Genomic DNA, 26,161 nt, shown 5'->3' with positions numbered 1-26,161 from the left:
TTCGGGGACCCTCAGCCCCCACCGAGCTGCGGCCATCCCTGCACCCATGGGGGTATTGGTTGTCCTCCGCCATGGGGGAACGGGGCCCCCTTCTCCTTCGCGGAAGCCCCAACCTTCCTCCCGGGGCACGCCTGCACCCTCCCCTCGCACTCACGGCCCCAGCGGCGGGGCCGTGCGCCCGCAGACGCCCTAGACGGAGGGCCGGGGTCCCCGTCTGGGGAGGGCACCCCCTGGAAGCCAGGGACGAGCGGCGACCGCGGCCTCTTCCAAAACGGCAGGCACACAGGCCTGCGCGGCAAAAAGCCCCGGGCAAGGCAGCAACACTCAAAGGGGAAGGGTCCGCACCTGGCCCAGCAGCTCTTGATGAGCCCCAGGCCCCGCCCCTGGCCGGAGCCTGACCCCGCCCACCCGACTCTGGCTGCGCACAGGTGCACTTCCAAGGGCCGCCGCTAGGGGGCGCTGGTGAGGGGGTTTGGGGACCCTCAGCCCCCACTGGGCTGGGGCCACCCCTGCACCCATGGGGGTACGGGATTGTCTCCGCCATGTGGGGAACGGGGCCCCCTTGCCCTTCGCGGAAGCCCCAACCTTCCTCCCGGGGGAAGCCTGCACCTCCTCTCGCACTCACAGCCCCAGCGGCGGGGCCGTGCGCCCGCAGACGCCCTAGACGGAGGGCCGGGGTCCCCGTCAGGGAAGGGCACCCCTGGAAGCCAGGGACGAGCGGCGACCGCGGCCTCTTCCAAAACGGCAGGCACACAGGCCTGCGCGGCCAAAATCCCCGGGCAAGGCAGCACCACTCAAAGGGGAAGGGTCCGCACCTGGCCCAGCAGCTCTTGATGAGCCCCAGGCCCCGCCCCTGGCCGGAGCCTGACCCCGCCCACCCGATTCTGGCTGCGCACAGGTGCACTTCCTAGGGACGACGCTAGGGGTCGCTGGTGAGGGGGTTCGGGGACCCTCAGCCCCCAACGGGCTAGGGCCACCCTTGCACCCATGGGGGTACCGGATTGTCCTCTCCCATGGGGGAACGGGGCCCCCTTCCCCTTCGCGGAAGCCCCAACCTTCCTCCCGGGGCACGCCTGCACCCTCCCCTCGCACTCACGGCCCCAGCGGCGAGGCCGTGCGCCCGCAGACGCCCTAGACGGAGGGCCGGGGTCCCCGTCTGGGGAAGGCACCCCCTGGAAGCCAGGGACGAGCGGCGACCGCGGCCTATTCCAAAACGGCATGCACACAGGCCTGCGCGGCAAAAAGCCCCCGGCAAGGCAGCACCACTCAAAGGGGAAGGGTCCGAACCTGGCCCAGCAGCTCTTGATGAGCCCCAGGCCCCGCCCCTGACCGGAGCCTGACCCCGCCCACCCGACTCTGGCTGCGCACAGGTGCACTTCCAAGGGCCGCCGCTAGGGGGCGCTGGTGAGGGGGTTCGGGGACCCTCAGCCCCCACCGGGCTGGGGCCACCCCTGCACCCATGGGGGTACGGGATTGTCTCCGCCATGTGGGGAACGGGGCCCCCTTGCCCTTCGCGGAAGCCCCAACCTTCCTCCCGGGGGAAGCCTGCACCTCCTCTCGCACTCACAGCCCCAGCAGCGGGGCCGTGCGCCCGCAGACGCCCTAGACGGAGGGCCGGGGTCCCCGTCAGGGAAGGGCACCCCCTGGAAGCCAGGGACGAGCGGCGACCGCGGCCTCTTCCAAAACGGCAGGCACACAGGCCTGCGCGGCAAAGAGCCCCGGGCAAGGCAGCACCACTCAAAGGGGAAGGGTCCGCACCTGGCCCAGCAGCTCTTGATGAGCCCCAGGCCCCGCCCCTGGCCGGAGCCTGACCCCGCCCACCCGATTCTGGCTGCGAACAGGTGCACTTCCTGGGGACGACGCTAGGGGTCGCTGGTGAGGGGGTTCAGGGACCCTCAGCCACCAACGGGCTAGGGCCACCCTTGCACCCATGGGGGTACCGGATTGTCCCCCCCCATGGGGCACGGGGCCCCCTTGTCGTTCGCGGAAGCCCCAACCATCCTCCTGGGGGAAGCCTGCACCCTCCTCTCGCACTCACAACCCCAGCGGCGGGACCGTGCGCCCGCAGACGCCCTAGACGGAGGGCCGGGGTCCCGTCAGGGGAGGGCACCCCCTGGAAGCCAGGGACGAGCGGCGACCACGGCCTCTTCCAAAACGGCAGGCACACAGGCCTGCGAGGCAAAAAGCCCCCGGAAGGCAGCACCACTCAAAGGGGAAGGGTCCGCACCTGGCCCAGCAGCTCTTGATGAGCCCCAGGCCCCGCCCCTGGCCGGAGCCTGACCCCGCCCACCCGACTCTGGCTGCGCACAGGTGCACTTCCAAGGGACGCCGCTAGGGGGCGCTGGTGAGGGGTTTCGGGGACCCTCAGCCTCCAACGGGCTGGGGCCACCCCTGCACCCATGGGGGTACGGGATTGTCTCCGCCATGTGGGGAACGGGGCCCCCTTCCCCTTCGCGGAAGCCCCAACCTTCTTCCCGGGGCACGACTGCACCCTCCCCTCGCACTCACAGCCCCAGCGGTGGGGCCGTGTGCCCGCAGACGCCCTAGACGGAGGGCCGGGGTCCCCGTGAGGGGAGGGCACCCCTGGAAGCCAGGGACGAGCGGCGACCGCGGCCTCTTCCAAAACGGCAGGCACACAGGCCTGCGCGGCAAAAAGCCCCCGGCAAGGCAGCACCACTCAAAGGGGAAGGGTCCGCACCTGGCCCAGCAGCTCTTGATGAGCCCCAGGCCCCGCCCCTGGCCGGAGCCTGACCCCGCCCACCCGACTCTGGCTGCGCACAGGTGCACTTCCAAGGGCCGCCGCTAGGGGGCGCTGGTGAGGGGGTTCGGGGACCCTCAGCCCCCACCGAGCTGCGGCTACCCCTGCACCCATGGGGGTACGGGTTGTCCTCCGCCATGGGGGAACGGGGCCCCCTTCTCCTTCGCGGAAGCCCCAACCTTCCTCCCGGGGCACGCCTGCACCCTCCCCTCGCACTCACGGCCCCAGCGGCGGGGCCGTGCGCCCGCAGACGCCCTAGACGGAGGCCGGGGTCCCCGTCTGGGGAGGGCACCCCCTGGAAGCCAGGGACGAGCGGCGACCGCGGCCTCTTCCAAAACGGCAAGCACACAGGCCTTCGCGGCAAAAAGCCCCCGGCAAGGCAGCACCACTCAAAGGGGAAGGGTCCGCACCTGGCCCAGCAGCTCTTGATGATCCCCAGGCCCCGCCCCTGGCCGGAGCCTGACCCCGCCCACCCGACTCTAGCTGCGCACAGGTGCACTTCCAAGGGACGCCGCTACGGGGCGCTGGTGAGTGTGTTCGTGGACCCTCAGCCCCCACCGAGTTCGGCCACCCCTGCACCCATGGGGGTACGGTTGTCCTCCGCCATGGGGGAACGGGGCCCCCTTCCCCTTCGCGGAAGCCCCAACCTTCCTCCCGGGGCACGCCTGCACCCTCCCCTTGCACTCACGGCCCCAGCGGCGGGGTTGTGCGCCCGCATACGCCCTAGACGGAGGGCCGTGGTCCCCTTCTGGGGAGGGCACCCCCTTGAAGCCAGGGACGAGGGGCGACCGTGGCCTCTTCTAAAACGGCAGGCACACAGGCCTGCGCGGCAAAAAGCCCCGGCAAGGCAGCACCACTCAAAGAGGAAGGGTCCGCACCTGGCCCAGCAGCTCTTGATGAGCCCCAGGCCCCGCCCCTGGACGGAGCCTGACCCCGCCCACCCAATTCTGGCTGCGCACAGGTGCACTTCCAAGGGCCGCCGCTAGGGGGCGCTGGTGAGGGGGTTCGGGGACCCTCAGCCCCCACCGGGTGCGGCCACCCCTGCACCCATGGGGCTACGGGATTGTCTCCGCCATGTGGGGAACGGGGCCCCCTTCCCCTTCGCGGAAGCCCCAACCTTCCCCCCGGGCCACGCCTGCACCCTCCCCTCCCACTCACGGCCCCAGCGGAGGGGCTTTGCGCCCGCAGAAGCCCTAGACGGAGGGACGGGGTAGCCGTCAGGGCAGGGCACCCCCTGGAAGCCAGGGACGAGCGGCGACCGCGGCCTCTTCCAAAACGGCAGGCACACAGGCCTGCGAGGCAAAAAGCCCCCGGCAAGGCAGCACCACTCAAAGGGGAAGGGTCCGCACCTGGCCCAGCAGCTCTTGATGAGCACCAGGCCCCGCCCCTGGCCGGAGCCTGACCCCGCCCACCCGACTCTGGCTGCGCACAGGTGCACTTCCAAGGGCCGCCGCTAGGGGGCGCTGGTGAGGGGGTTCGGGGACCCTCAGCCCCCACCGGGCTGGGGCCACCCCTGCACCCATGGGGGTACGGGATTGTCTCCGCCATGGGGGAACGGGGCCCCCTTGCCCTTCGCGGAAGCCCCAACCTTCCTCCCGGGGACCCCTGCACCCTCCCCTTGCACTCACGGCCCCAGCGGCGGGGTTGTGCGCCCGCAGACGCCCTAGACGGAGGGCCGGGGTCCCCGTCTGGGGAGGGCACCACCTGGAAGCCAGGGACGAGCGGCGACCGTGGCCATTTCCAAAACGGCAGGCACACAGGCCTGCGCGGCAAAAAGCCCCGGGAAAGGCAGCACCACTCAAAGGGGAAGGGTCCGCACCTGGCCCAGCAGCTCTTGATGAGCCCCAGGCCCCGCCCCTGGCCGGAGCCTGACCCCGCCCACCCGACTCTGGCTGCGCACAGGTGAACTTCCAATGGCCGCCGCTAGGGGAGGCTGGTGAAGGGGTTCGGGGACACTCAGCCCCCACAGGGCTGCGGCCACCCCTGCACCCATGGGGGTACGGGATTGTCTCCGCCATGTGGGGAACGGTGCCCCCTTCCCCTTCGCGGAAGGCCCAACCTTCCTCCCGGGGCACGCCTGCACACTCCCCTCGCACTCACGGCCCCAGCGGAGGGGCCGTGCGCCCGCAGAAGCCCTAGACGGAGGGCCGGGGTCCCCGTCAGGGCAGGGCACCCCCTGGAAGCAAGAGACGAGCGGCGACCGCGGCCTCTTCCAAAACGGCAGGCACACAGGCCTGCGCGGCAAAAAGCTCCCGGCAAGGCAGCACCACTCAAAGGGGAAGGGTCCGCACCTGGCCCAGCAGCTCTTGATGAGCCCCAGGCCCCGCCCCTGGCCGGAGCCTGACTCGCCCACCCAACTCTGGCTGCACACAGGTGCACTTCCAAGGGCCGCCGCTAGGGGGCGCTGGTGAGGGGGTTCGGGGACCCTCAGCCCCCAACGGGCTGGGGCCACCCCTGCACCCATGGGGGTACGGGATTGTCTCCGCCATGGGGGAACGGGGCCCCCTTGCCCTTCGCGGAAGCCCCAACCTTCCTCCCGGGGGAAGCCTGCACCCTCCTCTCGCACTCCCAGCCCCAGCGGCGGGGCCGTGCGCCCGCAGACGCCCTAGACGGAGGGCCGGTGTCCCCGTCAGGGGAGGGCACCCCCTGGAAGCCAGGGACGAGCGGCGACCGCGGCCTCTTCCAAAACGGCAGGCACACAGGCCTGCGCGGCATAAAGCCCCGGGCAAGGCAGCACCACTCAAAGGGGAAGGGTCCGCACCTGGCCCAGCAGCACTTGATGAGCCCCAGGCCCCGCCCCTGGACGGAGCCTGACCCCGCCCACCCGACTCTGACTGCGCACAGGTGCACTTCCAAGGGCCGCCGCTAGGGGGCGCTGGTGAGTGGGTTCGGGGACCCTCAGCCCCCACCGAGCTGCGGCCACCCCTGCACCCATGGGGGTACGGGTTTTCCTCCGCCATGGGGGAACGGGGCCCCCTTCCCCTTCGCGGAAACCCCAACCTTCCTTCCGGGGCACGCCTGCACCCTCCCCTCGCACTCACGGCCCCAGCGGCGGGGCCTTGCGCCCGCAGACGCCCTAGACGGAGGGCCGGCGTCCCCGTCAGGGGAGGGTACCCCCTGGAAGCCAGGGACGAGCGGCGACCGCGGCCTCTTCCAAAACGGCAGGCACACAGGCCTGCGCGGCAAAAAGCCCCCGGCAAGGCAGCACCACTCAAAGGGGAAGGGTCCGCACCTGGCCCAGCAGCTCTTGATGAGCCTCAGTCCCCGCCCCTGGCCGGAGCCTGACCCCGCCCACCCGACTTTGGCTGCGCACAGGTGCACTTCCAAGGCCGCCGCTAGGGGGCGCTGGTGAGATGGTTCGGGGACCCTCAGCCCCCACCGGGCTGCGGCCTCTCCTGCACCCATGGGGGTACGGGTTTTCCTCCGCCATGGGGGAACGGGGCCCCCTTCCCCTTCGCGGAAACCCCAACCTTCCTTCCGGGGCACGCCTGCACCCTCCCCTCGCACTCACGGCCCCAGCGGCGGGGCCTTGCGCCCGCAGACGCCCTAGACGGAGGGCCGGCGTCCCCGTCAGGGGAGGGTACCCCCTGGAAGCCAGGGACGAGCGGCGACCGCGGCCTCTTCCAAAACGGCAGGCCCACAGGCCATGCGCGGCAATAAGCCCCCGGCAAGGCTGCACGACTCAAAGGGGAAGGGTCCGCACCTGGCCCAGCAGCTCTTGATGAGCCCCAGGCCCCGCCCCTGGCCGGAGCCTGACCCGGCCCACCCGACTCTGGCTGCGCACAGGTGCACTTCCAAGGGCCGCCGCAAGGGGGCGCTGGTGAGGGGGTTCGGGGACCCTCAGCCCCCACCGGGCTGCGGCCTCCCCTTCACCCATGGGGGTACGGGATGGTCTCCGCCATGTGGGGAACGGGGCCCACTTCCCCTTCGCGGAAGCCCCAACCTTCCTCCCGGGGCACGCCTGCACCCTCCCCTCGCACTCACGGCACCAGCAGCGGGGCCTTGCGCCCGCAGACGCCCTAGACGGAGGGCCGGGGTCCCCGTCTGGGGAGGGCACCCCCTGGAAGCCACGGACGAGCGGCGACCGCGGCCTCTTCCAAAACGGCAGGCACACAGGCCTGCGCGGGAAAAAGCCCACGGCAAGGCAGCACCACTCAAAGGGGAAGGGTCCGCACCTGGCCCAGCAGCTCTTGATGAGCCCCAGGCCCCGCCCCTGGCCGGAGCCTGACCCCGCCCACCCGACTCTGGCTGCGCACAGGTGCACTTCCAAGGGACGCCAGTAGGGGGCACTGGTGAGGGGGTTCGGGGACCCTCAGCCCCCAACGGGCTGGGGCCACCCCTGCACCCATGGGGGTACGGGATTGTCTCCGCCATGTGGGCAACGGGGTCCCCTTGCCCTTCGCGGAAGCCCCAACCTTCCTCCCGGGGCACGCCTGCACCCTACGATCGCACTCACAGCCCCAGCGGCGGGGCCGTTCGTCCGCAGACGCCCTAGACGGAGGGCCGGGGTCCCCGTCAGGGGAGGGCACCCCCTGAAAGCCAGGGACGAGCGGCGACCGCGGCCTCTTCCAAAACGGCAGGCACACTGTCCTGCGCGGCAAAAAGCCCCCGGCAAGGCAGCACCACTCAAAGGGGAAGGGTCCGCACCTGGCCCAGCAGCTCTTGATGAGCCCCAGGCCCCGCTCCTGGCCGCGCCTGACCCCGCCCACCCGACTCTGGCTGCGCACATGTGCACTTCCAAGGACCGCCGCTAGGGGGCGCTGGTGAGGGGGTTCGGGGACCCTCAGCCCCCACCGAGCTGCGGCCACCCCTGCACCCATGGGGGTACGGGTTGTCCTCCGCCATGGGGGAACGGGGCCCCCTTCTCCTTCGCGGAAGCCCCAACCTTCCTCCCGGGGCACGCCTGCACCCTCCCCTCGCACTCACGGCCCCAGCGGCGGGGCCGTGCGCCCGCAGACGCACTAGACGGAGGGCCGATGTCCCCGTCTGGGGAGGGCACCCCCTGGAAGCCAGGGACGAGCGGCGACCGCGGCCTCTTCCAAAACGGCAGGCACACAGGCCTGCGCGGCAAAAAGCCCGGGGCAAGGCAGCACCACTCAAAGGGGAAGGGTCCGCACCTGGCCCAGCAGCTCTTGATGAGCCCCAGGCCCCGCCCCTGGCCGGAGCCTGACCCCGCCCACCCGACTCTGGCTGCGCAGAGGTGCACTTCCAAGGGCCGCCGCTAGGGGGCGCTGGTGAGGGGGTTCGGGGACCCTCAGCCCCAACCGGGCTGGGGACACCCCTGCACCCATGGGGGTACGGGATTGTCTCCGCCATGGGGGAACGGGGCCCCCTTGCCCTTCGCGGAAGCCCCAACTTTCCTCCCGGGGGAAGCCTGCACCCTCCTCTCGCACTCACAACCCCAGCGGCGGGGCCGTGCGCCCGCAGACGCCCTAGACGGAGGGCCGGGGTCCCCGTCAGGGGAGGGCACCCCCTGGAAGCCAGGGACGAGCGGCGACCGCGGCCTCTTCCAAAACGGCAGGCACACAGGCCTGCACGGCAAAAAGCCCCCGGCAAGGCAGCACCACTCAAAGGGGAAGGGTCCGCACCTGGCCCAGCAGCTCTTGATGAGCCCCAGGCCCCGCCCCTGGCCGGAGCCTGAACCCGCCCACCCGACTCTGGCTGCGCACAGGTGCACTTCCAAGGGCCGCCGCTAGGGGGCGCTGGTGAGGGGGTTCGGGGACCCTCAGCCCCAACCGGGCTGGGGACACCCCTGCACCCATGGGGGTACGGGATTGTCTCCGCCATGGGGGAACGGGGCCCCCTTGCCCTTCGCGGAAGCCCCAACTTTCCTCCCGGGGGAAGCCTGCACCCTCCTCTCGCACTCACAACCCCAGCGGCGGGGCCGTGCGCCCGCAGACGCCCTAGACGGAGGGCCGGGGTCCCCGTCAGGGGAGGGCACCCCCTGGAAGCCAGGGACGAGCGGCGACCGCGGCCTCTTCCAAAACGGCAGGCACACAGGCCTGCGCGGCAAAAAGCCCCGGGCAAGGCAGCACCACTCAAAGGGGAAGGGTCCGCACCTGGCCCAGCAGCTCTTGATGAGCCCCAGGCCCCGCACCTGGCCGGAGCCTGACCCCGCCCACCCGACTCTGGCTGCGCAGAGGTGCACTTCCAAGGGCCGCCGCTAGGGGGCGCTGGTGAGGGGGTTCGGGGACCCTCAGCCCCCACCGAGCTGCGGCCACCCCTGCATCCATGGGGGTACGGGTTGTCCTCCGCCATGGGGGAACGGGGCCCCCTTCCCCTTTGCGGAAGCCCCAACCTTCCTCCCGGGGACCCCTGCACCCTCCCCTTGCACTCACGGCCCCAGCGGCGGGGTTGTGCGCCCGCAGACGCCCTAGACGGAGGGCCGGGGTCCCCGTCTGGGGAGGGCACCCCCTGGAAGCCAGGGACGAGCGGCGACCGTGGCCTCTTCCAAAACGGCAGGCACACAGGCCTGCGCGGCAAAAAGCCCCCGGCAAGGCAGCACCACTCAAAGGGGAAGGGTCCGCACCTGGCCCAGCAGCTCTTGATGATCCCCAGGCCCCGCCCCTGGCCGGAGCCTGACCCCGCCCACCCGACTCTAGCTGCGCACAGGTGCACTTCCAAGGGACGCCGCTACGGGGCGCTGGTGAGTGTGTTCGTGGCCCCTCAGCCCCCACCGAGTTCGGCCACCCCTGCACCCATGGGGGTACGGGTTGTCCTCCGCCATGGGGGAACGGGGCCCCCTTCCCCTTTGCGGAAGCCCCAACCTTCCTCCCGGGGACCCCTGCACCCTCCCCTTGCACTCACGGCCCCAGCGGCGGGGTTGTGCGCCCGCAGACGCCCTAGACGGAGGGCCGTGGTCCCCTTCTGGGGAGGGCACCCCCTGGAAGCCAAGGACGAGGGGCGACCGTGGCCTCTTCTAAAACGGCAGGCACACAGGCCTGCGCGGCAAAAAGCCCCGGCAAGGCAGCACCACTCAAAGGGGAAGGGTCCGCACCTGGCCCAGCAGCTCTTGATGAGCCCCAGGCCCCGCCCCTGGACGGAGCCTGACCCCGCCCACCCAATTCTGGCTGCGCACAGGTGCACTTCCAAGGGCCGCCGCTAGGGGGCGCTGGTGAGGGGGTTCGGGGACCCTCAGCCCCCACCGGGTGCGGCCACCCCTGCACCCATGGGGCTACGGGATTGTCTCCGCCATGTGGGGAACGGGGCCCCCTTCCCCTTCGCGGAAGCCCCAACCTTCCCCCCGGCCCACGCCTGCACCCTCCCCTCCCACTCACGGCCCCAGCGGAGGGGCTGTGCGCCCGCAGAAGCCCTAGACGGAGGGCCGGGGTAGCCGTCAGGGCAGGGCACCCCCTGGAAGCCAGGGACGAGCGGCGACCGCGGCCTCTTCCAAAACGGCAGGCACACAGGCCTGCGAGGCAAAAAGCCCCCGGCAAGGCAGCACCACTCAAAGGGGAAGGGTCCGCACCTGGCCCAGCAGCTCTTGATGAGCACCAGGCCCCGCCCCTGGCCGGAGCCTGACCCCGCCCACCCGACTCTGGCTGCGCACAGGTGCACTTCCAAGGGCCGCCGCTAGGGGGCGCTGGTGAGAGGGTTCGGGGACCCTCAGCCCCCACCGGGCTGGGGCCACCCCTGCACCCATGGGGGTACGGGATTGTCTCCGCCATGGGGGAACGGGGCCCCCTTGCCCTTCGCGGAAGCCCCAACCTTCCTCCCGGGGACCCCTGCACCCTCCCCTTGCACTCACGGCCCCAGCGGCGGGGTTGTGCGCCCGCAGACGCCCTAGACGGAGGGCCGGGGTCCCCGTCTGGGGAGGGCACCACCTGGAAGCCAGGGACGAGCGGCGACCGTGGCCATTTCCAAAACGGCAGGCACACAGGCCTGCGCGGCAAAAAGCCCCGGGAAAGGCAGCACCACTCAAAGGGGAAGGGTCCGCACCTGGCCCAGCAGCTCTTGATGAGCCCCAGGCCCCGCCCCTGGCCGGAGCCTGACCCCGCCCACCCGACTCTGGCTGCGCACAGGTGCACTTCCAATGGCCGCCGCTAGGGGAGGCTGGTGAAGGGGTTCGGGGACACTCAGCCCCCACCGGGCTGCGGCCACCCCTGCACCCATGGGGGTACGGGATTGTCTCCGCCATGTGGGGAACGGTGCCCCCTTCCCCTTCGCGGAAGGCCCAACCTTCCTCCCGGGGCACGCCTGCACCCTCCCCTCGCACTCACGGCCCCAGCGGAGGGGCCGTGCGCCCGCAGAAGCCCTAGACGGAGGGCCGGGGTCCCCGTCAGGGCAGGGCACCCCCTGGAAGCCAGAGACGAGCGGCGACCGCGGCCTCTTCCAAAACGGCAGGCACACAGGCCTGCGCGGCAAAAAGCTCCCGGCAAGGCAGCACCACTCAAAGGGGAAGGGTCCGCACCTGGCCCAGCAGCTCTTGATGAGCCCTAGGCCCCGCCCCTGGCCGGAGCCTGACCCGCCCACCCAACTCTGGCTGCACACAGGTGCACTTCCAAGGGCCGCCGCTAGGGGGCGCTGGTGAGGGGGTTCGGGGACCCTCAGCCCCCACCGGGCTGCGGCCACCCCTGCACCCATGGGGCTACGTGATTGTCTCCGCCATGTGGGGAACGGGGCCCCCTTCCCCTTCGGGGAAGCCCCAACCTTCCTCCCGGGGCACGCCTGCACGCTCCCCTCGCACTCACGGCCCCAGCGGCGGGGCCGTGCGCCCGCAGACGCCCTAGACGGAGGGCCGGGGTCCCCGTCTGGGGACGGCACCCCCTGGAAGCCAGGGACGAGTGGCGACTGCGGCCTCTTCCAAAACGGCAGACACACAGGCCTGCGCGGCAAAAAGCCCCCGGCAAGGCAGCACCACTCAAAGGGGAAGGGTCCGCACCTGGCCCAGCAGCTCTTGATGAGCCCCGGGCCCCGCCCCTGGCCGGAGCCTGACCCCGCCCACCCGACTCTGGCTGCGCACAGGTGCACTTCCAAGGGCCGCCGCTAGGCGGCGCTGGTGAGGGGGTTCGGGGACCCTCAACCCCCACCGGGCTGGGGCCACCCCTGCACCCATGGGGGTACGGGATTGTCTCCGCCATGTGGGGAACGGGGCCCCCTTCCCCTTCGCGGAATCCCCAACCGTCCTGCCGGGGCACGCCTGCACCCTCCCCTCGCACTCCCGGCCCCAGCGTCGGGGCGGTGCGCCCGCAGACGGCCTAGACGGAGGGCCGGGGTCCCCGTCTGGGGAGGGCACCCCCTGGAAGCCAGGGACGAGCGGCGACCGCGGCCTCTTCCAAAACGGCAGGCACACAGGCCTGCGCGGCAAAAAGCCCCCGGCAAGGCAGCACCACTCAAAGGGGAAGGGTCCGCACCTGGCCCAGCAGCTCTTGATGAGCCCCAGGCCCCGCCCCTGGCCGGAGCCTGACCCCGCCCACCCGACTCTGGCTGCGCACAGGTGCACTTCCAAGGGCCGCCGCTAGGGGGCGCTGGTGAGGGGGTTCGGGGACCCTCAGCCCCAACCGGGCTGGGGACACCCCTGCACCCATGGGGGTACGGGATTGTCTCCGCCATGGGGGAACGGGGCCCCCTTGCCCTTCGCGGAAGCCCCAACTTTCCTCCCGGGGGAAGCCTGCACCCTCCTCTCGCACTCACAACCCCAGCGGCGGGGCCGTGCGCCCGCAGACGCCCTAGACGGAGGGCCGGGGTCCCCGTCAGGGGAGGGCACCCCCTGGAAGCCAGGGACGAGCGGCGACCGCGGCCTCTTCCAAAACGGCAGGCACACAGGCCTGCGCGGCAAAAAGCCCCGGGCAAGGCAGCACCACTCAAAGGGGAAGGGTCCGCACCTGGCCCAGCAGCTCTTGATGAGCCCCAGGCCCCGCACCTGGCCGTAGCCTGACCCCGCCCACCCGACTCTGGCTGCGCAGAGGTGCACTTCCAAGAGCCGCCGCTAGGGGGCGCTGGTGAGGGGGTTCGGGGACCCTCAGCCCCCACCGAGCTGCGGCCACCCCTGCATCCATGGGGGTACGGGTTGTCCTCCGCCATGGGGGAACGGGGCCCCCTTCCCCTTTGCGGAAGCCCCAACCTTCCTCCCGGGGACCCCTGCACCCTCCCCTTGCACTCACGGCCCCAGCGGCGGGGTTGTGCGCCCGCAGACGCCCTAGACGGAGGGCCGGGGTCCCCGTCTGGGGAGGGCACCCCCTGGAAGCCAGGGACGAGCGGCGACCGTGGCCTCGTCCAAAACGGCAGGCACACAGGCCTGCGCGGCAAAAAGCCCGGGGCAAGGCAGCACCACTCAAAGGGGAAGGGTCCGCACCTGGCCCAGCAGCTCTTGATGAGCCCCAGGCCCCGCCCCTGGCCGGAGCCTGACCCCGCCCACCCGACTCTGGCTGCGCACAGGTGCACTTCCAAGGGCCGCCGCTAGGGGGCGCTGGTGAGGGGGTTCGGGGACCCTCAGCCCCAACCGGGCTGGGGACACCCCTGCACCCATGGGGGTACGGGATTGTCTCCGCCATGGGGGAACGGGGCCCCCTTGCCCTTCGCGGAAGCCCCAACTTTCCTCCCGGGGGAAGCCTGCACCCTCCTCTCGCACTCACAACCCCAGCGGCGGGGCCGTGCGCCCGCAGACGCCCTAGACGGAGGGCCGGGGTCCCCGTCAGGGGAGGGCACCCCCTGGAAGCCAGGGACGAGCGGCGACCGCGGCCTCTTCCAAAACGGCAGGCACACAGGCCTGCGCGGCAAAAAGCCCCGGGCAAGGCAGCACCACTCAAAGGGGAAGGGTCCGCACCTGGCCCAGCAGCTCTTGATGAGCCCCAGGCCCCGCACCTGGCCGGAGCCTGACCCCGCCCACCCGACTCTGGCTGCGCAGAGGTGCACTTCCAAGGGCCGCCGCTAGGGGGCGCTGGTGAGGGGGTTCGGGGACCCTCAGCCCCCACCGAGCTGCGGCCACCCCTGCATCCATGGGGGTACGGGTTGTCCTCCGCCATGGGGGAACGGGGCCCCCTTCCCCTTTGCGGAAGCCCCAACCTTCCTCCCGGGGACCCCTGCACCCTCCCCTTGCACTCACGGCCCCAGCGGCGGGGTTGTGCGCCCGCAGACGCCCTAGACGGAGGGCCGGGGTCCCCGTCTGGGGAGGGCACCCCCTGGAAGCCAGGGACGAGCGGCGACCGTGGCCTCTTCCAAAACGGCAGGCACACAGGCCTGCGCGGCAAAAAGCCCCCGGCAAGGCAGCACCACTCAAAGGGGAAGGGTCCGCACCTGGCCCAGCAGCTCTTGATGATCCCCAGGCCCCGCCCCTGGCCGGAGCCTGACCCCGCCCACCCGACTCTAGCTGCGCACAGGTGCACTTCCAAGGGACGCCGCTACGGGGCGCTGGTGAGTGTGTTCGTGGACCCTCAGCCCCCACCGAGTTCGGCCACCCCTGCACCCATGGGGGTACGGGTTGTCCTCCGCCATGGGGGAACGGGGCCCCCTTCCCCTTCGCGGAAGCCCCAACCTTCCTCCCGGGGCACGCCTGCACCCTCCCCTTGCACTCACGGCCCCAGCGGCGGGGTTGTGCGCCCGCATACGCCCTAGACGGAGGGCCGTGGTCCCCTTCTGGGGAGGGCACCCCCTGGAAGCCAGGGACGAGGGGCGACCGTGGCCTCTTCTAAAACGGCAGGCACACAGGCCTGCGCGGCAAAAAGCCCCGGCAAGGCAGCACCACTCAAAGGGGAAGGGTCCGCACCTGGCCCAGCAGCTCTTGATGAGCCCCAGGCCCCGCCCCTGGACGGAGCCTGACCCCGCCCACCCAATTCTGGCTGCGCACAGGTGCACTTCCAAGGGCCGCCGCTAGGGGGCGCTGGTGAGGGGGTTCGGGGACCCTCAGCCCCCACCGGGTGCGGCCACCCCTGCACCCATGGGGCTACGGGATTGTCTCCGCCATGTGGGGAACGGGGCCCCCTTCCCCTTCGCGGAAGCCCCAACCTTCCCCCCGGCCCACGCCTGCACCCTCCCCTCCCACTCACCGCCCCAGCGGAGGGGCTGTGCGCCCGCAGAAGCCCTAGACGGAGGGCCGGGGTAGCCGTCAGGGCAGGGCACCCCCTGGAAGCCAGGGACGAGCGGCGACCGCGGCCTCTTCCAAAACGGCAGGCACACAGGCCTGCGAGGCAAAAAGCCCCCGGCAAGGCAGCACCACTCAAAGGGGAAGGGTCCGCACCTGGCCCAGCAGCTCTTGATGAGCACCAGGCCCCGCCCCTGGCCGGAGCCTGACCCCGCCCACCCGACTCTGGCTGCGCACAGGTGCACTTCCAAGGGCCGCCGCTAGGGGGCGCTGGTGAGGGGGTTCGGGGACCCTCAGCCCCCACCGGGCTGGGGCCACCCCTGCACCCATGGGGGTACGGGATTGTCTCCGCCATGGGGGAACGGGGCCCCCTTGCCCTTCGCGGAAGCCCCAACCTTCCTCCCGGGGACCCCTGCACCCTCCCCTTGCACTCACGGCCCCAGCGGCGGGGTTGTGCGCCCGCAGACGCCCTAGACGGAGGGCCGGGGTCCCCGTCTGGGGAGGGCACCACCTGGAAGCCAGGGACGAGCGGCGACCGTGGCCATTTCCAAAACGGCAGGCACACAGGCCTGCGCGGCAAAAAGCCCCGGGAAAGGCAGCACCACTCAAAGGGGAAGGGTCCGCACCTGGCCCAGCAGCTCTTGATGAGCCCCAGGCCCCGCCCCTGGCCGGAGCCTGACCCCGCCCACCCGACTCTGGCTGCGCACAGGTGCACTTCCAATGGCCGCCGCTAGGGGAGGCTGGTGAAGGGGTTCGGGGACACTCAGCCCCCACCGGGCTGCGGCCACCCCTGCACCCATGGGGGTACGGGATTGTCTCCGCCATGTGGGGAACGGTGCCCCCTTCCCCTTCGCGGAAGGCCCAACCTTCCTCCCGGGGCACGCCTGCACCCTCCCCTCGCACTCACGGCCCCAGCGGAGGGGCCGTGCGCCCGCAGAAGCCCTAGACGGAGGGCCGGGGTCCCCGTCAGGGCAGGGCACCCCCTGGAAGCCAGAGACGAGCGGCGACCGCGGCCTCTTCCAAAACGGCAGGCACACAGGCCTGCGCGGCAAAAAGCTCCCGGCAAGGCAGCACCACTCAAAGGGGAAGGGTCCGCACCTGGCCCAGCAGCTCTTGATGAGCCCTAGGCCCCGCCCCTGGCCGGAGCCTGACCCGCCCACCCAACTCTGGCTGCACACAGGTGCACTTCCAAGGGCCGCCGCTAGGGGGCGCTGGTGAGGGGGTTCGGGGACCCTCAGCCCCCACCGGGCTGCGGCCACCCCTGCACCCATGGGGCTACGTGATTGTCTCCGCCATGTGGGGAACGGGGCCCCCTTCCCCTTCGGGGAAGCCCCAACCTTCCTCCCGGGGCACGCCTGCACGCTCCCCTCGCACTCACGGCCCCAGCGGCGGGGCCGTGCGCCCGCAGACGCCCTAGACGGAGGGCCGGGGTCCCCGTCTGGGGACGGCACCCCCTGGAAGCCAGGGACGAGTGGCGACTGCGGCCTCTTCCAAAACGGCAGACACACAGGCCTGCGCGGCAAAAAGCCCCCGGCAAGGCAGCACCACTCAAAGGGGAAGGGTCCGCACCTGGCCCAGCAGCTCTTGATGAGCCCCGGGCCCCGCCCCTGGCCGGAGCCTGACCCCGCCCACCCGACTCTGGCTGCGCACAGGTGCACTTCCAAGGGCCGCCGCTAGGCGGCGCTGGTGAGGGGGTTCGGGGACCCTCAACCCCCACCGGGCTGGGGCCACCCCTGCACCCATGGGGGTACGGGATTGTCTCCGCCATGTGGGGAACGGGGCCCCCTTCCCCTTCGCGGAATCCCCAACCGTCCTGCCGGGGCACGCCTGCACCCTCCCCTCGCATTCCCGGCCCCAGCGTCGGGGCGGTGCGCCCGCAGACGGCCTAGACGGAGGGCCGGGGTCCCCGTCTGGGGAGGGCACCCCCTGGAAGCCAGGGACGAGCGGCGACCGCGGCCTCTTCCAAAACGGCAGGCACACAGGCCTGCGCGGCAAAAAGCCCCCGGCAAGGCAGCACCACTCAAAGGGGAAGGGTCCGCACCTGGCCCAGCAGCTCTTGATGAGCCCCAGGCCCCGCCCCTGGCCGGAGCCTGACCCCGCCCACCCGACTCTGGCTGCGCACAGGTGCACTTCCAAGGGCCGCCGCTAGGGGGCGCTGGTGAGGGGGTTCGGGGACCCTCAGCCCCAACCGGGCTGGGGACACCCCTGCACCCATGGGGGTACGGGATTGTCTCCGCCATGGGGGAACGGGGCCCCCTTGCCCTTCGCGGAAGCCCCAACTTTCCTCCCGGGGGAAGCCTGCACCCTCCTCTCGCACTCACAACCCCAGCGGCGGGGCCGTGCGCCCGCAGACGCCCTAGACGGAGGGCCGGGGTCCCCGTCAGGGGAGGGCACCCCCTGGAAGCCAGGGACGAGCGGCGACCGCGGCCTCTTCCAAAACGGCAGGCACACAGGCCTGCGCGGCAAAAAGCCCCGGGCAAGGCAGCACCACTCAAAGGGGAAGGGTCCGCACCTGGCCCAGCAGCTCTTGATGAGCCCCAGGCCCCGCACCTGGCCGTAGCCTGACCCCGCCCACCCGACTCTGGCTGCGCAGAGGTGCACTTCCAAGGGCCGCCGCTAGGGGGCGCTGGTGAGGGGGTTCGGGGACCCTCAGCCCCCACCGAGCTGCGGCCACCCCTGCATCCATGGGGGTACGGGTTGTCCTCCGCCATGGGGGAACGGGGCCCCCTTCCCCTTTGCGGAAGCCCCAACCTTCCTCCCGGGGACCCCTGCACCCTCCCCTTGCACTCACGGCCCCAGCGGCGGGGTTGTGCGCCCGCAGACGCCCTAGACGGAGGGCCGGGGTCCCCGTCTGGGGAGGGCACCCCCTGGAAGCCAGGGACGAGCGGCGACCGTGGCCTCTTCCAAAACGGCAGGCACACAGGCCTGCGCGGCAAAAAGCCCGGGGCAAGGCAGCACCACTCAAAGGGGAAGGGTCCGCACCTGGCCCAGCAGCTCTTGATGAGCCCCAGGCCCCGCCCCTGGCCGGAGCCTGACCCCGCCCACCCGACTCTGGCTGCGCACAGGTGCACTTCCAAGGGCCGCCGCTAGGGGGCGCTGGTGAGGGGGTTCGGGGACCCTCAGCCCCCAACGGGCTGGGGCCACCCCTGCACCCATGGGGGTACGGGTTTGTCTCCGCCATGGGGGAACGGGGCCCCCTTGCCCTTCGCGGAAGCCCCAACCTTCCTCCCGGGGGAAGCCTGCACCCTCCTCTCGCACTCACAGCCCCAGCGGCGGGGCCGTGCGCCCGCAGACGCCCTAGACGGAGGGCCGGTGTCCCCGTCAGGGGAGGGCACCCCCTGGAAGCCAGGGACGAGCGGCGACCGCGGCCTCTTCCAAAACGGCAGGCACACAGGCCTGCGCGGCATAAAGCCCCGGGCAAGGCAGCACCACTCAAAGGGGAAGGGTCCGCACCTGGCCCAGCAGCACTTGATGAGCCCCAGGCCCCGCCCCTGGACGGAGCCTGACCCCGCCCACCCGACTCTGACTGCGCACAGGTGCACTTCCAAGGGCCGCCGCTAGGGGGCGCTGGTGAGTGGGTTCGGGGACCCTCAGCCCCCACCGAGCTGCGGCCACCCCTGCACCCATGGGGGTACGGGTTTTCCTCCGCCATGGGGGAACGGGGCCCCCTTCCCCTTCGCGGAAACCCCAACCTTCCTTCCGGGGCACGCCTGCACCCTCCCCTCGCACTCACGGCCCCAGCGGCGGGGCCTTGCGCCCGCAGACGCCCTAGACGGAGGGCCGGCGTCCCCGTCAGGGGAGGGTACCCCCTGGAAGCCAGGGACGAGCGGCGACCGCGGCCTCTTCCAAAACGGCAGGCACACAGGCCTGCGCGGCAAAAAGCCCCCGGCAAGGCAGCAGCACTCAAAGGGGAAGGGTCCGCACCTGGCCCAGCAGCTCTTGATGAGCCTCAGTCCCCGCCCCTGGCCGGAGCCTGACCCCGCCCACCCGACTTTGGCTGCGCACAGGTGCACTTCCAAGGCCGCCGCTAGGGGGCGCTGGTGAGATGGTTCGGGGACCCTCAGCCCCCACCGGGCTGCGGCCTCTCCTGCACCCATGGGGGTACGGGATTGTCTCCGCCATGTGGGCAACGGGGTCCCCTTGCCCTTCGCGGAAGCCCCAACCTTCCTCCCGGGGCACGCCTGCACCCTACGATCGCACTCACAGCCCCAGCGGCGGGGCCGTTCGTCCGCAGACGCCCTAGACGGAGGGCCGGGGTCCCCGTCAGGGGAGGGCACCCCCTGAAAGCCAGGGACGAGCGGCGACCGCGGCCTCTTCCAAAACGGCAGGCACACTGTCCTGCGCGGCAAAAAGCCCCCGGCAAGGCAGCACCACTCAAAGGGGAAGGGTCCGCACCTGGCCCAGCAGCTCTTGATGAGCCCCAGGCCCCGCTCCTGGCCGCGCCTGACCCCGCCCACCCGACTCTGGCTGCGCACATGTGCACTTCCAAGGACCGCCGCTAGGGGGCGCTGGTGAGGGGGTTCGGGGACCCTCAGCCCCCACCGAGCTGCGGCCACCCCTGCACCCATGGGGGTACGGGTTGTCCTCCGCCATGGGGGAACGGGGCCCCCTTCTCCTTCGCGGAAGCCCCAACCTTCCTCCCGGGGCACGCCTGCACCCTCCCCTCGCACTCACGGCCCCAGCGGCGGGGCCGTGCGCCCGCAGACGCACTAGACGGAGGGCCGAGGTCCCCGTCTGGGGAGGGCACCCCCTGGAAGCCAGGGACGAGCGGCGACCGCGGCCTCTTCCAAAACGGCAGGCACACAGGCCTGCGCGGCAAAAAGCCCGGGGCAAGGCAGCACCACTCAAAGGGGAAGGGTCCGCACCTGGCCCAGCAGCTCTTGATGAGCCCCAGGCCCCGCCCCTAGCCGGAGCCTGACCCCGCCCACCCGACTCTGGCTGCGCACAGGTGCACTTCAAGGGCCGCCGGTAGGGGGCGCTGGTGAGGGGGTTCGGGGACCCTCAGCCCCAACCGGGCTGGGGACACCCCTGCACCCATGGGGGTACCGGATTGTCTCCGCCATGGGGGAACGGGGCCCCCTTGCCCTTCGCGGAAGCCCCAACTTTCCTCCCGGGGGAAGCCTGCACCCTCCTCTCGCACTCACAACCCCAGCGGCGGGGCCGTGCGCCCGCAGACGCCCTAGACGGAGGGCCGGGGTCCCCGTCAGGGGAGGGCACCCCCTGGAAGCCAGGGACGAGCGGCGACCGCGGCCTCTTCCAAAACGGCAGGCACACAGGCCTGCGCGGCAAAAAGCCCCGGGCAAGGCAGCACCACTCAAAGGGGAAGGGTCCGCACCTGGCCCAGCAGCTCTTGATGAGCCCCAGGCCCCGCACCTGGCCGGAGCCTGACCCCGCCCACCCGACTCTGGCTGCGCAGAGGTGCACTTACAAGGGCCGCCGCTAGGGGGCGCTGGTGAGGGGGTTTGGGGACCCTCAGCCCCCACCGAGCTGCGGCCACCCCTGCATCCATGGGGGTACGGGTTGTCCTCCGCCATGGGGGAACGGGGCCCCCTTCCCCTTTGCGGAAGCCCCAACCTTCCTCCCGGGGACCCCTGCACCCTCCCCTTGCACTCACGGCCCCAGCGGCGGGGTTGTGCGCCCGCAGACGCCCTAGACGGAGGGCCGGGGTCCCCGTCTGGGGAGGGCACCCCCTGGAAGCCAGGGACGAGCGGCGACCGTGGCCTCTTCCAAAACGGCAGGCACACAGGCCTGCGCGGCAAAAAGCCCCGGGCAAGGCAGCACCACTCAAAGGGGAAGGGTCCGCACCTGGCCCAGCAGCTCTTGATGAGCCCCAGGCCCCGCCCCTGGCTGGAGCCTGACCCCGCCCACCCGACTCTGGCTGCGCACAGGTGCACTTCCAAGGGCCGCCGCTAGGGGGCGCTGGTGAGGGGGTTCGGGGACCCTCAGCCCCCAACGGGCTGGGGCCACCCCTGCACCCATGGGGGTACGGGATTGTCTCCGCCATGGGGGAACGGGGCCCCCTTGCCCTTCGCGGAAGCCCCAACCTTCCTCCCGGGGGAAGCCTGCACCCTCCTCTCGCACTCACAGCCCCAGCGGCGGGGCCGTGCGTCCGCAGACGCCCTAGACGGAGGGCCGGGGTCCCCGTCAGGGGAGGGCACCCCCTGGAAGCCAGGGACGAGCGGCGACCGCGGCCTCTTCCAAAACGGCAGGCACACAGGCCTGCGCGGCAAAAAGCCCCGGGCAAGGCAGCACCACTCAAAGGGGAAGGGTCCGCACCTGGCCCAGCAGCACTTGATGAGCCCCAGGCCCCGCCCCTGGACGGAGCCTGACCCCGCCCACCCGACTCTGACTGCGCACAGGTGCACTTCCAAGGGCCGCCGCTAGGGGGCGCTGGTGAGTGGGTTTGGGGACCCTCAGCCCCCACCGAGCTGCGGCCACCCCTGCACCCATGGGGGTACGGGTTTTCCTCCGCCATGGGGGAACGGGGCCCCCTTCCCCTTCGCGGAAACCCCAACCTTCCTTCCGGGGCACGCCTGCACCCTCCCCTCGCACTCACGGCCCCAGCGGCGGGGCCTTGCGCCCGCAGACGCCCTAGACGGAGGGCCGGCGTCCCCGTCAGGGGAGGGTACCCCCTGGAAGCCAGGGACGAGCGGCGACCGCGGCCTCTTCCAAAACGGCAGGCACACAGGCCTGCGCGGCAAAAAGCCCCCGGCAAGGCAGCACCACTCAAAGGGGAAGGGTCCGCACCTGGCCCAGCAGCTCTTGATGAGCCTCAGGCCCCGCCCCTGGCCGGAGCCTGACCCCGCCCACCCGACTTTGGCTGCGCACAGGTGCACTTCCAAGGCCGCCGCTAGGGGGCGCTGGTGAGATGGTTCGGGGACCCGCAGCCCCCACCGGGCTGCGGCCTCTCCTGCACCCATGGGGGCACGGGATTGTCTCCGCCATGTGGGGAACGGGGCCCCCTTCCCCTTCGCGGAAGCCCCAACCTTCCTCCCGGGGCACGCCTGCACCCTCCCCTCGCACTCACGGCCCCAGCGGCGGGGCCGTGCGCCCGCAGGCGCCCTAGACGGAGGGCCGGTGTCCCCGTCTGGGGAGGGCACCCCCTGGAAGCCACGGACGAGCGGCGACCGCGGCCTCTTCCAAAACGGCAGGCACACAGGCCTGCGCGACAAAAAGCCCCCGGCAAGGCAGTACCACTCAAAGGGGAAGGGTCGGCACCTGGCCCAGCAGCTCTTGATGAGCCCCAGGCCCCGCCCCTGGCCGGAGCCTGACCCCGCCCACCCGACTCTGGCTGCGCAGAGGTGCACTTCCAAGGGCCGTCGTTAGGGGGCGCTGGTGAGGGGGTTCGGGGACCCTCAGCCCCCACCGAGCTGCGGCCACCCCTGCATCCATGGGGGTACGGGTTGTCCTCCGCCATGGGGGAACGGGGCCCCCTTCCCCTTTGCGGAAGCCCCAACCTTCCTCCCGGGGACCCCTGCACCCTCCCCTTGCACTCACGGCCCCAGCGGCGGGGTTGTGCGCCCGCAGACGCCCTAGACGGAGGGCCGGGGTCCCCGTCTGGGGAGGGCACCCCCTGGAAGCCAGGGACGAGCGGCGACCGTGGCCTCTTCCAAAACGGCAGGCACACAGGCCTGCGCGGCAAAAAGCCCGGGGCAAGGCAGCACCACTCAAAGGGGAAGGGTCCGCACCTGGCCCAGCAGCTCTTGATGAGCCCCAGGCCCCGCCCCTGGCCGGAGCCTGACCCCGCCCACCCGACTCTGGCTGCGCACAGGTGCACTTCCAAGGGCCGCCGCTAGGGGGCGCTGGTGAGGGGGTTCGGGGACCCTCAGCCCCCAACGGGCTGGGGCCACCCCTGCACCCATGGGGGTACGGGTTTGTCTCCGCCATGGGGGAACAGGGCCCCCTTGCCCTTCGCGGAAGCCCCAACCTTCCTCCCGGGGGAAGCCTGCACCCTCCTCTCGCACTCACAGCCCCAGCGGCGGGGCCGTGCGCCCGCAGACGCCCTAGACGGAGGGCCGGTGTCCCCGTCAGGGGAGGGCACACCCTGGAAGCCAGGGACGAGCGGCGACCGCGGCCTCTTCCAAAACGGCAGGCACACAGGCCTGCGCGGCATAAAGCCCCGGGCAAGGCAGCACCACTCAAAGGGGAAGGGTCCGCACCTGGCCCAGCAGCACTTGATGAGCCCCAGGCCCCGCCCCTGGACGGAGCCTGACCCCGCCCACCCGACTCTGACTGCGCACAGGTGCACTTCCAAGGGCCGCCGCTAGGGGGCGCTGGTGAGTGGGTTCGGGGACCCTCAGCCCCCACCGAGCTGCGGCCACCCCTGCACCCATGGGGGTACGGGTTTTCCTCCGCCATGGGGGAACGGGGCCCCCTTCCCCTTCGCGGAAACCCCAACCTTCCTTCCGGGGCACGCCTGCACCCTCCCCTCGCACTCACGGCCCCAGCGGCGGGGCCTTGCGCCCGCAGACGCCCTAGACGGAGGGCCGGCGTCCCCGTCAGGGGAGGGTACCCCCTGGAAGCCAGGGACGAGCGGCGACCGCGGCCTCTTCCAAAACGGCAGGCACACAGGCCTGCGCGGCAAAAAGCCCCCGGCAAGGCAGCACCACTCAAAGGGGAAGGGTCCTCACCTGGCCCAGCAGCTCTTGATGAGCCTCAGTCCCCGCCCCTGGCCGGAGCCTGACCCCGCCCACCCGACTTTGGCTGCGCACAGGTGCACTTCCAAGGCCGCCGCTAGGGGGCGCTGGTGAGATGGTTCGGGGACCCTCAGCCCCCACCGGGCTGCGGCCTCTCCTGCACCCATGGGGGTACGGGTTTTCCTCCGCCATGGGGGAACGGGGCCCCCTTCCCCTTCGCGGAAACCCCAACCTTCCTTCCGGGGCACGCCTGCACCCTCCCCTCGCACTCACGGCCCCAGCGGCGGGGCCTTGCGCCCGCAGACGCCCTAGACGGAGGGCCGGCGTCCCCGTCAGGGGAGGGTACCCCCTGGAAGCCAGGGACGAGCGGCGACCGCGGCCTCTTCCAAAACGGCAGGCCCACAGGCCATGCGCGGCAATAAGCCCCCGGCAAGGCTGCACGACTCAAAGGGGAAGGGTCCGCACCTGGCCCAGCAGCTCTTGATGAGCCCCAGGCCCCGCCCCTGGCCGGAGCCTGACCCGGCCCACCCGACTCTGGCTGCGCACAGGTGCACTTCCAAGGGCCGCCGCTATGGGGCGCGGGTGAGGGGGTTCGGGGACCCTCAGCCCCCACCGGGCTCCGGCCACCCCTGCACCCATGGGGGTACGGGATTGTCTCCGCCATGTGGGGAACGGTGCCCACTTCCCCTTCGCGGAAGCCCCAACCTTCCTCCCGGGGCACGCCTGCACCCTCCCCTCGCACTCACGGCCCCAGCGGCGGGGCCGTGCGCCCGCAGACGCCCTAGACGGAGGGCCGGGGTCCCCGTCTGGGGAGGGCACCCCCTGGAAGCCAGGGACGAGCGGCGACCGTGGCCTCTTCCAAAACGGCAGGCACACAGGCCATGCGCGGCAAAAAGCCCCCGGCAAGGCAGCACCACTCAAAGGGGAAGGGTCCGCACCTGGCCCAGCAGCTCTTGATGAGCTCCAGGCCCCGCCCCTGGCCGGAGCCTGACCCCGCCCACCCGACTCTGGCTGCGCACAGGTGCACTTCCAAGGGCCGCCGCAAGGGGGCGCTGGTGAGGGGGTTCGGGGACCCTCAGCCCCCACCGGGCTGCGGCCTCCCCTTCACCCATGGGGGTACGGGATGGTCTCCGCCATGTGGGGAACGGGGCCCACTTCCCCTTCGCGGAAGCCCCAACCTTCCTCCCGGGGCACGCCTGCACCCTCCCCTCGCACTCACGGCACCAGCAGCGGGGCCTTGCGCCCGCAGACGCCCTAGACGGAGGGCCGGGGTCCCCGTCTGGGGAGGGCACCCCCTGGAAGCCACGGACGAGCGGCGACCGCGGCCTCTTCCAAAACGGCAGGCACACAGGCCTGCGCGGGAAAAAGCCCACGGCAAGGCAGCACCACTCAAAGGGGAAGGGTCCGCACCTGGCCCAGCAGCTCTTGATGAGCCCCAGGCCCCGCCCCTGGCCGGAGCCTGACCCCGCCCACCCGACTCTGGCTGCGCACAGGTGCACTTCCAAGGGACGCCAGTAGGGGGCACTGGTGAGGGGGTTCGGGGACCCTCAGCCCCCAACGGGCTGGGGCCACCCCTGCACCCATGGGGGTACGGGATTGTCTCCGCCATGTGGGCAACGGGGTCCCCTTGCCCTTCGCGGAAGCCCCAACCTTCCTCCCGGGGCACGCCTGCACCCTACGATCGCACTCACAGCCCCAGCGGCGGGGCCGTTCGTCCGCAGACGCCCTAGACGGAGGGCCGGGGTCCCCGTCAGGGGAGGGCACCCCCTGAAAGCCAGGGACGAGCGGCGACCGCGGCCTCTTCCAAAACGGCAGGCACACTGTCCTGCGCGGCAAAAAGCCCCCGGCAAGGCAGCACCACTCAAAGGGGAAGGGTCCGCACCTGGCCCAGCAGCTCTTGATGAGCCCCAGGCCCCGCTCCTGGCCGCGCCTGACCCCGCCCACCCGACTCTGGCTGCGCACATGTGCACTTCCAAGGACCGCCGCTAGGGGGCGCTGGTGAGGGGGTTCGGGGACACTCAGCCCCCACCGAGCTGCGGCCACCCCTGCACCCATGGGGGTACGGGTTGTCCTCCGCCATGGGGGAACGGGGCCCCCTTCTCCTTCGCGGAAGCCCCAACCTTCCTCCCGGGGCACGCCTGCACCCTCCCCTCGCACTCACGGCCCCAGCGGCGGGGCCGTGCGCCCGCAGACGCACTAGACGGAGGGCCGAGGTCCCCGTCTGGGGAGGGCACCCCCTGGAAGCCAGGGACGAGCGGCGACCGCGGCCTCTTCCAAAACGGCAGGCACACAGGCCTGCGCGGCAAAAAGCCCCCGGCAAGGCAGCACCACTCAAAGGGGAAGGGTCCGCACCTGGCCCAGCAGCTCTTGATGAGCCCCAGGCCCCGCCCCTAGCCGGAGCCTGACCCCGCCCACCCGACTCTGGCTGCGCACAGGTGCACTTCCAAGGGCCGCCGGTAGGGGGCGCTGGTGAGGGGGTTCGGGGACCCTCAGCCCCAACCGGGCTGGGGACACCCCTGCACCCATGGGGGTACCGGATTGTCTCCGCCATGGGGGAACGGGGCCCCCTTGCCCTTCGCGGAAGCCCCAACTTTCCTCCCGGGGGAAGCCTGCACCCTCCTCTCGCACTCACAACCCCAGCGGCGGGGCCGTGCGCCCGCAGACGCCCTAGACGGAGGGCCGGGGTCCCCGTCAGGGGAGGGCACCCCCTGGAAGCCAGGGACGAGCGGCGACCGCGGCCTCTTCCAA

Source organism: Talpa europaea, assembly GCF_964194135.1.
Source record: "Talpa europaea genome assembly, chromosome: 5".
Lineage (NCBI taxonomy): Eukaryota > Metazoa > Chordata > Mammalia > Eulipotyphla > Talpidae > Talpa > Talpa europaea.
Note: the sequence above shows the minus strand (reverse complement) of the source record.